Raw genomic sequence first — 11,433 nt, 5'->3', positions numbered from 1 at the left:
AAAGAGAGCGGGGAATTGGCTGCGTTGTCTTATTCCTACAGCGTCGCATCGAGTGAATGAGCAGGCCGCCATCTCAAGTCAAAGGGACACCCGTAGAAATAACTTGAAATTGCTGTCAAAGCAAGTAAAAAATTCCCAAGGGCAATAAAGATGAGGAGACCTTTGTAAATAGGGATATGTGCACATTTTTTGTGTAATCCACGGATATCGTCCATTACCACTTGTAGCATGTGTCTAGCTCAGTCGGTAGTAAGGCCCCACCCCTCTTTTATTTTTAGTTTGATATATTTTAGCATTATTTTATTTATTTCATGTTTTGATTGATAAAAGATTGTCTGAATATTGTAAACACAGCTCCATCAGTCACGCCCAGTGCCAGGCTCTGAGATGTACTATTTGCATAATTAAAGTCTTCAAAGTTGGAAGAATTGCCTTTTCCGCTGACTTGACCCAACTAACATGAAAGCAGCGAAGAAGCATCTGTGTGGTTCATCCCATCTGCTGCCAGCCCCCCCTTCTCCCGTCCATGGATCTCATTAATACCCAGGCATGGCACACCTCGGCCAGGGGCCAGTCTGGCTGCTAAATGTGGAAATGGACCAAGAAAAGGAAGATTTAGTGAAGATAAGGGTAGGAGGAATATTTATACAAGCCGAGCTGCTTGAAATCCCAGCAAATTTCCCTGTAGTAAATACATATGTGGATATTTATTTCCAAGTTGCAACTCCATGCATATAAATAAATGTATTCCATTATACAGGGTTGAAATTTCTAGTCTTTTGTGAGATACAAATATATATAGAAATATCTATAGAAATATATTGTAATGATATTTTTAATATGTAATACGCAAACTTTTATGTTTATATATATATATATATATATATATATATATATAATATATAGATTTATTTTGTTTGTTTTCATCACGCTCCCTCTTCTCTGCCATTTCTTCTTTCTCCCTGTCTCACCCTCACGGCTCTATTAGCTGGGAGCAAGGACCAATTTATATTAATAGTTTGGTAAATGCGCAGGTATCATTATTTACTATGTGTCTTGTACACATCCCCCACAATGCACCATGTGTGATCCCAGAATGAAGTGTATTATGGGATAACAATTGGTGTGGACTGTGGATGCGTGCATTCTATCTGCTGTGGATGAAGTAGAGGAAAGTGTAGCATAGCAAATTTGTTAGAAGAGTGTATCTGTTAAACATGGCTAGCCTTTGAACCTTGGAGATGTTTGAGCTATTTTTTTGCTCTGTAGCTGAGCATAATGGGACATGAAGTTTACAAACATCAGGAGGGGGGGGGGCAAGGTTAGACATCTTCGCTCTAGGCTGCGTTTAATTTCCCGCCTGAAGCAGAAGTTGTCATCTGCTCAGTTGTAGATCGAATGCCTGCTGCTTCATATTTATCTGACTAGTTCCATGACCTCTTGTCCTGAACTGGCCATTGTTGTCCATTAATTTCAACAAGTGTCTTCCATCTTGGTTGATGTCTTTCAGGAGTAATGCAAAGCCCTCAAATTACATTTTAGGTCTGCAAGAGTTTCCACATTGTCAGCCTGTGACATCAGCACAGGAGTCCAGCGACCCAGGACTAAAATAGGATTCTGTAAGGAGAGTGGAATCATCTCGATACACACTCTCTGCTGTGCCTGGGGACGCATGATGCATAGGCAGTCATGAATCTTGTGCACTAACAGCTTAGAAAGGATGAGAAATGCACACAAAAAAGCACTTACGGCTGGGACTCTACGACCCTCAAGATGAATTCTGCTTTACCAAGCTCATGAAATAAAAATGTCTCTGACTTGTATGTACGTAGTGGGGAATCGCGATGCAGCCTAGAACAAAATCTACCCCATTAAACCCCCCAATAACGACAGACCACTTAGTATGGATGAAACAGGCCACAGCATTTATTATCACAACTAAATTACTGCATAACACATCCATAACTTTATTTATTAAATCTCTTCTTTTCTGTAACCAAAACATTAGACATAAATAAGCATAAATTAACATATATACATATATAACTCCACCCATAGTGTTATACAGTGACCCAACCGTCCTTGCCAATAAAAACATGGAGTGGTTCCTAATCACCACTCCCTCTCACCTCCCCCCTCGTCATAAAAATCCTTCCAATGCCTGCCATCAGCCGACCTTATCCACGCTCGATGGGCACGAGACCTCAGGCAACCTAAAGTTAAACCTTTAGAGCAGGGGAGGTTTGAGACCTTAAAAAACTTGTTCATCTCATTCCATCTACTTAAACGTAACCTCAAACTCAATTGGCAAGGACATACCCCCGGCTAGCTGCGACAAAATATAGTATAGGGTGGGCGGGAGGGAAGCTGTTTGCTGGCCCGAATCCCAAGTGGCACTGAGGTAAGACCTCCCCCACACTGTCTTACACAGAACATAATCACACCCACAGACTCTTCCCAACCAATCCCATGCATCTATCCCCACACTCCTACATGTGCCCTTGTCCGCTTAGCTGCGCTATCTCCCCAGGGCCTGACAGGAAAGAAATGTCTCTGCACCAGAATTTTAATGCATAAATCTGATTGGATTTGTTTGGGATCTTAATCATAACTTGAAAAGTGTTAAGAAGCCACAGCTGTTCTATACCTCTTTAAATTCTAATTACTTTTCTATTGCATGTTTGGGCAGGGTAATTGCCCAAAATATGTATATTTAAAAACAAGCCTTTTTTTTTTTTCTCCTATTTGACTATAAACAAAAATTAGAGATCGATGTGTTTAATTTAAGGGAAAAAAATTCTGTATACATGTGAATATGTCTGAGTTATTTACTAACGAGAAGTTCAAATTTAAAGCCAGAGTAGTTTAACCGAAATAATGCTGACGCAGAGGGTTTTTCCAGTACGGCTAATTTTACCTTCAATTTAAAATCCACTTTGAATTCTCACTTGTGGGTTTATGATGAATGTCTATGTACATAACTCAATCCCTACATTTTTTGGAACGTAGTCAGAACTACTGAGAAACTTAAACTGAATTTAGAAACATTCTCCTAGTCAATTCTGTGTGTAATTTTGCCATATTAGAGTAAGGAATACACAGTATCATTCCTTACACTATAGTTCCTGCAAGGGTTAAAAAAACGTACTGGATTCCACAGCTGATCTCCCTCGGCACTGGGCCATCGCTCCACCTCATTCAACAGGGGGACCTAATGCACATGCTCAGCAAGGGATGAGAGCGCATTGGGCCATCCTATGGGGATTCCTCAGTCCCAAAAGTCGCCTACCCACCAGAAAGTGCCTGATTGACAGCCACTAGAGGCAGTCTTAGTCCTGCAACGTAATTATTGCAGTTTCTCAAAAACGGCAATGATTCACATTGCAGGACTAAGGGGGGCAGGAACACTACATTCAGACCACTTCAGTTAGCTGAAGTGGTCTGGGTGCCTCTAGTGTCCCTTTAAATTCACAGCAATTCTCACTTTCGTGAAAAGCAGAGTTATGGAGTAGATCGTGCATTCTTTAGTGAATTTCAAAGTTCAAGACAAAATAGTCAAATTAGAAAAATTCGCACAAATCAGCATTGCTGTTTTGGCCTGAAATTTGCTTTGAATTTTCAAGATGTAAGAAAATGCCCAAACTTCATTAAAAACCGAATCTACCAGCCAGTATATATCACAGTTATTGTGTGTCTGTGTAAAAAGCAAACATCACATGGTGTAATGTAGACAACGCTTGATTTCTTTCTTTGTGTTTCACTCGCTAAACAAAGTATTTGTCTTTAAGCTCTTTGAAATATGTCCAGATCACAATGTGTGTTAATGCAGAATGCATTTAACCCCTTAAGGACACATGGCATGTGTGACATGTCATGATTCCCTTTTATTCCCGAATTTTGGTCCTTAACCCCTTCACGACGGGTGACGGACGAGGTCTGTCATCCAGGGGATACCCTTAACGACGGATGACGGACCTCGTCCGTCACGCGGTAAAATTAACACCAGATCGCCGCAATCGCGGCGATCGTGGGGTTAATGGTGCTCTGGTCTGCCTCTGTATTAGAGGCAGACCGGGAGCACCGGATCGGGCTGTCCCAGTACATGTGCCCGCTCTGACAGCATGCCAGAGCGGGCACATGTGCTCTGTATACTTACCTTCCGCCTCCCTGCACTTCCGGGTTCAGTGTGAAGTGCAGGGAGACGGATCAGTGCTGATCCTGCCCCCTGGTGGAAAAAAAAATAAAGTTTATTTAAAATCCCACCCCCCTTTACCCCCCCTTTACCATTTTAATAAAAAATTAACCCCTTCCCTGCCAATTGATCACTGACTACAGTGATCAATTGGCAGGGATTACATTTTAATGTGATCTGATTTTTTTTTTAACCCCTGAGGGTTAATTCTTTTTTTTTTTAACCCTCAGGGGTTAAATTTATTTTCTTAATTAATTTAAATATTTTTAAATTATAAATTTAGCTAGCTGGGGAGGGTGGAAGTTAGTGGGGAATTGGGGGATTTAGTGTTAGGCTAACTAGGGGTTAACGTTAAAAAAAGTTTTAAAATAAGCTTTAAAAAGTTAAAAAATTAAGTTAAAAAAAGTTTTAATAACCTTTAAGTAAAAAATAAAAAAAAATAAACCCTTTACCCAGTCCAAATAAAAATTAACCCCTTCTCTGCCAGTCTATCACTGCCTACAGTGATCAAAATACAGATCACAGTATTATACTGTGATCTAATTTTTTTTTTAACCCCTGACGATTAACTTTTATTTATTTTTTAACCCTCAGGGGTTAAATTAATTTAATTAACTAATTTAAATATTGTATAATTAAATATTTTGCTAGCTGGGGTGGGTGGGAGTTATGGGAAAATCGGGAATTTACTGTTAGTGCTGCTTCCTGCTAGTTAGGGGTTAACGGTAAAAGAAAAAGCTTAGAAAAATGTTAAATCTGTAAAAAAAAGTTTTACGAAAGTTTAGGAAACTTTAAAAAAATTAATAAGCAAAATAAAAGTTTAAAAAATAGTTTTAAAAAGTAAAAAAGTTTTAAAAAGTTAAAAAATTATTTTAATAACGCTCATTACCACTACACCTGGTACAAGCCAGCGGAAAAATGATCCCACGCTAAGGTTCAAAATATGCCTTTTGAAATACCCTGGGATGTCTTCTTTAAGAAATGGTATGGCTTTATGGGGTATTTGGATTATATAGCCTGGTAAAATACTCTAAAATGGGACATGGGCACAGCGTAAAAATTTAAAGTTTGAAAAAAAAAAATGGAACGGCTGTGTCCCAAATGTGCCCCTCCGATGTCCACATATACCTGGCAAAGGTACATACGGGGGTATTTTTGTACTCAGCCGACATAGCTGAGCAACATATAAAGTATTATAGAGTGGTGGTACACATAAGGTTTGCAAAATATACTGTGCAAACTCACTTTGTGTGTCAAAAAGGCAGAAAAAACGCTTATTACCACTACACCTGGTACAAGCTAGCGGAAAAATGATCCCACACTAAGGTTCAAAATATGCCTTTTGAAATACCCTGGGATGTCTTCTTTAAGAAATGGTATGCCTTTGTGGGGTAGTTTGAATTATATAGCCTGGTAAAATACTCTAAAATGGGACATGGGCACAGCGTAAAAATTTAAAGTTTGAAAAAAACTGGAATGACTATGTCCCAAATGTGCCCCTCTGATGTCCACATATACCTGGCAAAGGTACATACGGGGGTATTTTTGTACTCAGCTGACATAGCTGAGCAACATATGAAGTATTATACAGTCGTAGCACACATAAGGTTTGCAAAATATACTGTGCAAACTCACTTTGTGTGTCAAAAAAGCAGAAAAAAACGCTTATTACCACTACACCTGGTACAAGCTAGCGGAAAAATTATCCCACGCTAAGGTTCAAAATATGCCTTTTGAAATACCCTGGGGTGTCTACTTTAAGAAATGGTAGGCCTTTGTGGGGTAGTTTGAATTTAAAACTTACGAAGATGCTTGGAAATTGCACATAGGCCCAGCGTCAAAATTCAAAGTTCTGTAAAAACTGATATGGCTTGGTCTCCAATATGCCACTGTAGCTTCACAAAATAGTGCCAAAGACATTCATTGGGGATGTCTTTTTACTCAGAAGACTTAGCTGAGCATAATTTGGAGGTTTTGAACTTAGTGGCACATATGAAATATACAAAATGCCCAGCAAAAATGCAATCCGTATGTCAAAAAATGCACAAAATTATTTTTTTACCACATACTTTGGCATATATTGGTGAAAAAATGGGGGCATGCTAAGGCACAATATGCACCTTATGATATACCCTGGAGTGTCTACTTTTACAAATGGTAGGCCTTTGTGGGGTTTTTTTGAACAGTCAAACTGTTATAATACCCCAAATGGAAGCATAGGCTCATTAAATCCGTCTCTCAAAATTCTACTGTGAATACTGAAAAGGACAGGTCTCCTGTATGGCACTGTAGCTTCACGAAATAGTGCCATAGACATACAATGGGGGTGTCCTTTTACTCAGAAGACTTAGCTGAGCATAATTTGGGGGGTTTGAACTTAGTGGCACATATGAAATATACAAAATGCCCAGCAAAAATGCAATCCGTATGTAAAAAATGCACAAAATTATTTTTTACCACATACTTTGGCATGTAATGGTAAAAAAATGGGGGCATGTTAAGGCACAATATGCACCTTATGAGATACCCTGGAGTGTCTACTTTTACAAATGGTAGGCCTTTGTGGGGGTTTTTGAACAGTCAAACTGTTATAATACCCCAAATGGAAGCATAGGCTCATTAAATCCGTCTCTCAAAATTCTAATGTGAATACTGAAAAGGACAGGTCTCCTATATGGCACTGTAGCTTCACGAAATAGTGCTAAAGACATACAATGGGGGTACCGTTGTACTCAGCAGAAGTAACTGAACACATAATAAAACTTTGTACAGGAATAGCACACACCAACTTTACAAAATACACATGAGAAGTTCTTTGTTATACGTTTGTGTGCGAAAACCCCCAAAAAACACAATTTTACTCCAATATTTAGCAGAGGTTGGCGGTAAAATGGCTACTTAGAAAGTGTCAAAACAACCTTAGGTAAATAGCCTGTGGTGTCTACTTTATATAAATATATACTTTTGTGTGGCAATTTTGTTTTATTTTATGGCTATTAGGCTTACAAGACAAACATACCAAATTCTAAAATCGCTCCACATTAAAATTTTATTTTACTCCTTGTGCTTTGTGACCTGTAACTACCAAAAAAAACTTAAAATCCCAGACACATTATATATTCTGTAAATCAGAACAAATAAATGAATTTATTTTTAATTACTTTCCTTAACCTGCACTAATTATGCACACATTATGATTGCAAAAACTGTAAAAAAAAACAATATTTTTCTTTTTTTTGCATTTTTCTGTATTTTTTTATAATAAGTAAGCATTTATATATATATATATATATATATATATATATATGTTATATCAAATTAAAGCCCTTTCTGTCCTTTAAAAAACAGTATATAATATGTGTCGGTGCAATAAATGAGAGAGATGCAAATTGCAGTTGAACGCAAACAGCAAGAAAATGCAAAAATTGCTTGTGTCATTAAGCGTAAGTCAAGCTTCTGAAGCTCTGTCCTTAAGGGGTTAAGGGGTTAACAAGGTAAAACATTCTTGGGAGACCATTCGGAATCTATAAGGTCTTAAAGAAGAGCTGTTCCCCATGGTCGTGTCCCTTTTTCAGGTCTTCTCTAGAAGCAGGGAATCAGCTATGCTTAGCTGAACAGACACATGTGACATCTGCTGTAGACGAAGACCGAATGTGACGCCGGCAACTGGTGGACCCAGATAAGTTGTCAAACCATGCTGAAATGGTTTGGCAGATTACACTGGGACAGAGCCAGGCAAATCCTCGCACCTTAACAAGTGTGCAGGCTGAAGTGGTTTGGGTGCTTGAAGTGTCTGAAAACATTTTACATATACTTTACACAAATTAACACCAAGGGTTTTATTAAAAAAGAACTTATTAGACTGCAGTATTTAGGCAAAAACAGGGAAGTTAAAAGCTCGTAGCTGATCTATATCGACATGTTAACTAATGATTCCTTGTTAATCAATTACATAAATTAAATTAGATAAAAAGGCAAATAAGCACTGGAACTAACATCAAACTCGTAAAATTGATAAAGGGGAATTGTCAACTTCTCTAGAATTTGCACCATTAAATAAAGCATTAAAAATTGACTATGACTTGAGTTAACATTAGACACTAGGGGGACACTATATTCACCCAGACCACTTCATCTGCAATGTAAAAAGCTGGGTGTTTCTGCGGCCCAGACCGAGTAAAACTTTGTCACGTGGCGCATAATTCCATAGCAATGCAATGCCGAAAATGCTTTGCTACAGAGAAGTTTGGATTCGAGAGTGGCACTCACCACTCATGCGTGTCAGATCCCCAATGCTCCGTTTTGAGAAACATCGGATTGGAACATCACGGAGAAGTCCATGCCTCCTCCATGATGTTGTGTGAGAGGTGAGCAGTGCCGAGGGTGTGATACCGGAGAAACTGACGGAAGCCAAGCACAGAGAGATGGACACAGGTTTCTTCAGGAAGGAAGAGATTCTTTATTCGATTCACCGAACGGGACTCAGACGGACTAATGTCACCAAAATACAACAAGATCTGAGCCCCGGACAATAGTGTAGGCTCCTTATATAGGCATGTAACTCCTCCCATAATAAGCTCCACCCACACATACTCTTACCCAATCAATCGAACAAGAACTAACTTCCTGTTTGACCGCATGGCTTGCCCAGCACAATGGAGGAGGGGAATACTACATCCGGTATTCTCGCACATGCTCCGTACACTACTGATTGTATCTTTGCCACGTGCAACCAACCGACCGATACACTAGTATATGCACGTACACATACCACGTGGTAATCTCGGCCTACTAAATTTATTTTTACCGAGATTCCACCACAGGTGCCTAGGTGCTGGAAAAAAGTTAGCAAATCCTTTATTTTCTTAATTTGTAGTGCAAATGGGGGAAATAGGAACCTATAAAGTACCGGGGAAAGGTTTGTATTTCTAATACTATAGTGTTCCTTTAAACATTTAGCAATTCCAGTTCAAACAAGGCAAAGCTAGGGCAAACATGGCAAATTAAAGAGACGCTGTAGGTGCGTCCTCTCATTGAAGTGGTTATAGTGTCTGGAGTCCTCTGGCGCTGTCCTAGCATTCAGTGTTAAAGCATTTTTTATTTTAAGTGAGAGTCCCCAGTTGTCCATCTCCTGCTTCTGCTAATGATGAAGTATTAGCTTGAGCAGCAATGCATTGCTGTGATTGGTTAAGTGTCAGCTGACTGCATTCAGCCTATCATAGCACCCATTGCTGGAATGAATCCGTATGGCTACAAGGGAGCGTATAATATAATCTCTGCGTTTGCTACACCTTTAGTGGGGGGCCAGGCTGTTGGTGGCCAAAGACTCTCATTCAGTGTTAAAGGGACACTATAGTCACCAGAACAACTACAGCTTATTGAATTTGTTCTGGTGAGTAGAACCATTACCTTCAGGCTTTTTGCTGTAAGCACTGTCTTTTCAGAGAAAATGTAGTGTTTACATGACATGCGCATTATCGTCTTTTTGGCCTATTCCTGTTATAAACCAATTAGAACCTTCAAGAATCACAGACACATGAATTATTGGCAAAATATTCCACGGCTTTATTAACCCCTTAAAGACGGAGGACGGTTCAGGACCGTCATCGGCATTTTTGCGTTGCCGACCGGTGACGGTCCTGAACCGTCCTAACGGTCCAATGTACTTACCCGATCGCCGTCGTTCCCCCGGCGGCGATCGGCGGTGCTCCCATTGTGGGGAGACTGCCTGCAGCCCACACAGTCTCCCCATGGCGAATTAGGACCCCTGTGGCCATGTGATCGCTCAACAGGGCGACCACATGGTCACAATAGGTGTCCATGTGTCTGCCTGCAGGGGGACTGTCTGTGCTGACAGGCAGTCTCCCTGCTGCTGTAAAATCCTAAAAAAAATTAAGTTAAAGTTATAAAAAAAAATATTATTATATATGTGTATATATGGGTACAGAAGAGAAGGAGGGAAACACATAGTTTGATTACAGTAGAGGGTTTAAACATTGTCAGCTTTAAACTATTACATTTCTGGGATAGCGATGCTTCGTTTTTTTTAATAAATCAGGTTGAGAAAACAGGTTCATAAATCAGTCATAGAAAGCAGGATTCTAATACAGGCTATGAAATCAGGCTATGAAGTCAGGCTATGAAGTCAGGCTATGAAGTCAGGCTATGAAGTCAGGCTATGAAGTCAGGCTATGAAGTCAGGCTATGAAGTCAGGCTATTAACAACATGACATTAAGCATGCTAGGCTAGTAGTGAAAACGTCAGTTTTAGTCACGCTTAAATGTGTGATAAAATAGGAGTCCAAATTTGAAGGGTACTTCCAAAGTTCAGCTTCCATACAGGATAGCGTCCGGGCAGAAGCACAGTCCACATGGTGTGAGTATGGGCAACGGCTGGATGCCAGAAGGTGAGGTAGTCCCTATGTGCCTAGCCGATACCCATTCTGGAGGCCGTGGTTGCTGATCTGGAGCAAGAGGCTAGCGAGGTGCTGGACCGCTGTGGCTCCTCCGGTCCTGGCAGTGGTAAGAGGTTGTTGCTGGCTGGGTGCTTGTCTGGCGGCTGAGCGCCTCTCCCCTTCGGAATTCTTTCAGCGGAGCTGGCTGTGCGGCGGGCGGGTGGCGTCGGCGGGTGCTTTGTCTGGCGGTGGTGCTTAGTTAGTTTTTGTGGGCCATTGGGACCCCACGAGGTGGTGGGCGGTTTGCTGGAACCTCCTTCCGGCGCCTTTGCTCGGCGTCTGTGAGGCTGTTTCAAGCTAGTAGTGCCACGGCTTCGCTTCTGCCGCCGGGTCTCTTTCTTGGCTTGTGCCCGTTCTCGCGGTGGCAGCGCTGAGCTTGGATGACCCGGCTTTGTGTTGAGGAGTGTGCAGTGGCTCGTTGCCGGTGTTACCCGTACCGGTACGGGGTGCGAGCCTCCAGTTTCAATGCGGTCCCAAAAGCGTTGGCAAACCGCGTCAAATTTCGCCTTGAAAGCCCTTGCCCAGTCCTCGGTATTTTGCTGTCGAGGATTTGCGGCCCTGCTGTCGGCCATCTTAGGTAGGCCTCGTGGTACCGCCCGGGCGGCCTGGTTCGGGACTACGTCCCCTATGTGGATGCTTGTCCTTCGCTGGTGGACCGGGATGACCCCCACCGGTCCAGGGGGGGGGGGACTGGGATCTGTCCGCAGCGAGTCCCACAGGCGTAGTGGGGGGAGAGCGGCCGTCTCTCCTGCTCCCACCTGTCGAATAGGCCTCCGACACTTACTT

Source organism: Pelobates fuscus, chromosome 6, assembly GCF_036172605.1.
Source record: "Pelobates fuscus isolate aPelFus1 chromosome 6, aPelFus1.pri, whole genome shotgun sequence".
In the NCBI taxonomy this organism is placed as follows: Eukaryota; Metazoa; Chordata; class Amphibia; order Anura; family Pelobatidae; genus Pelobates; species Pelobates fuscus.
This window is presented reverse-complemented; position numbering follows the sequence as displayed.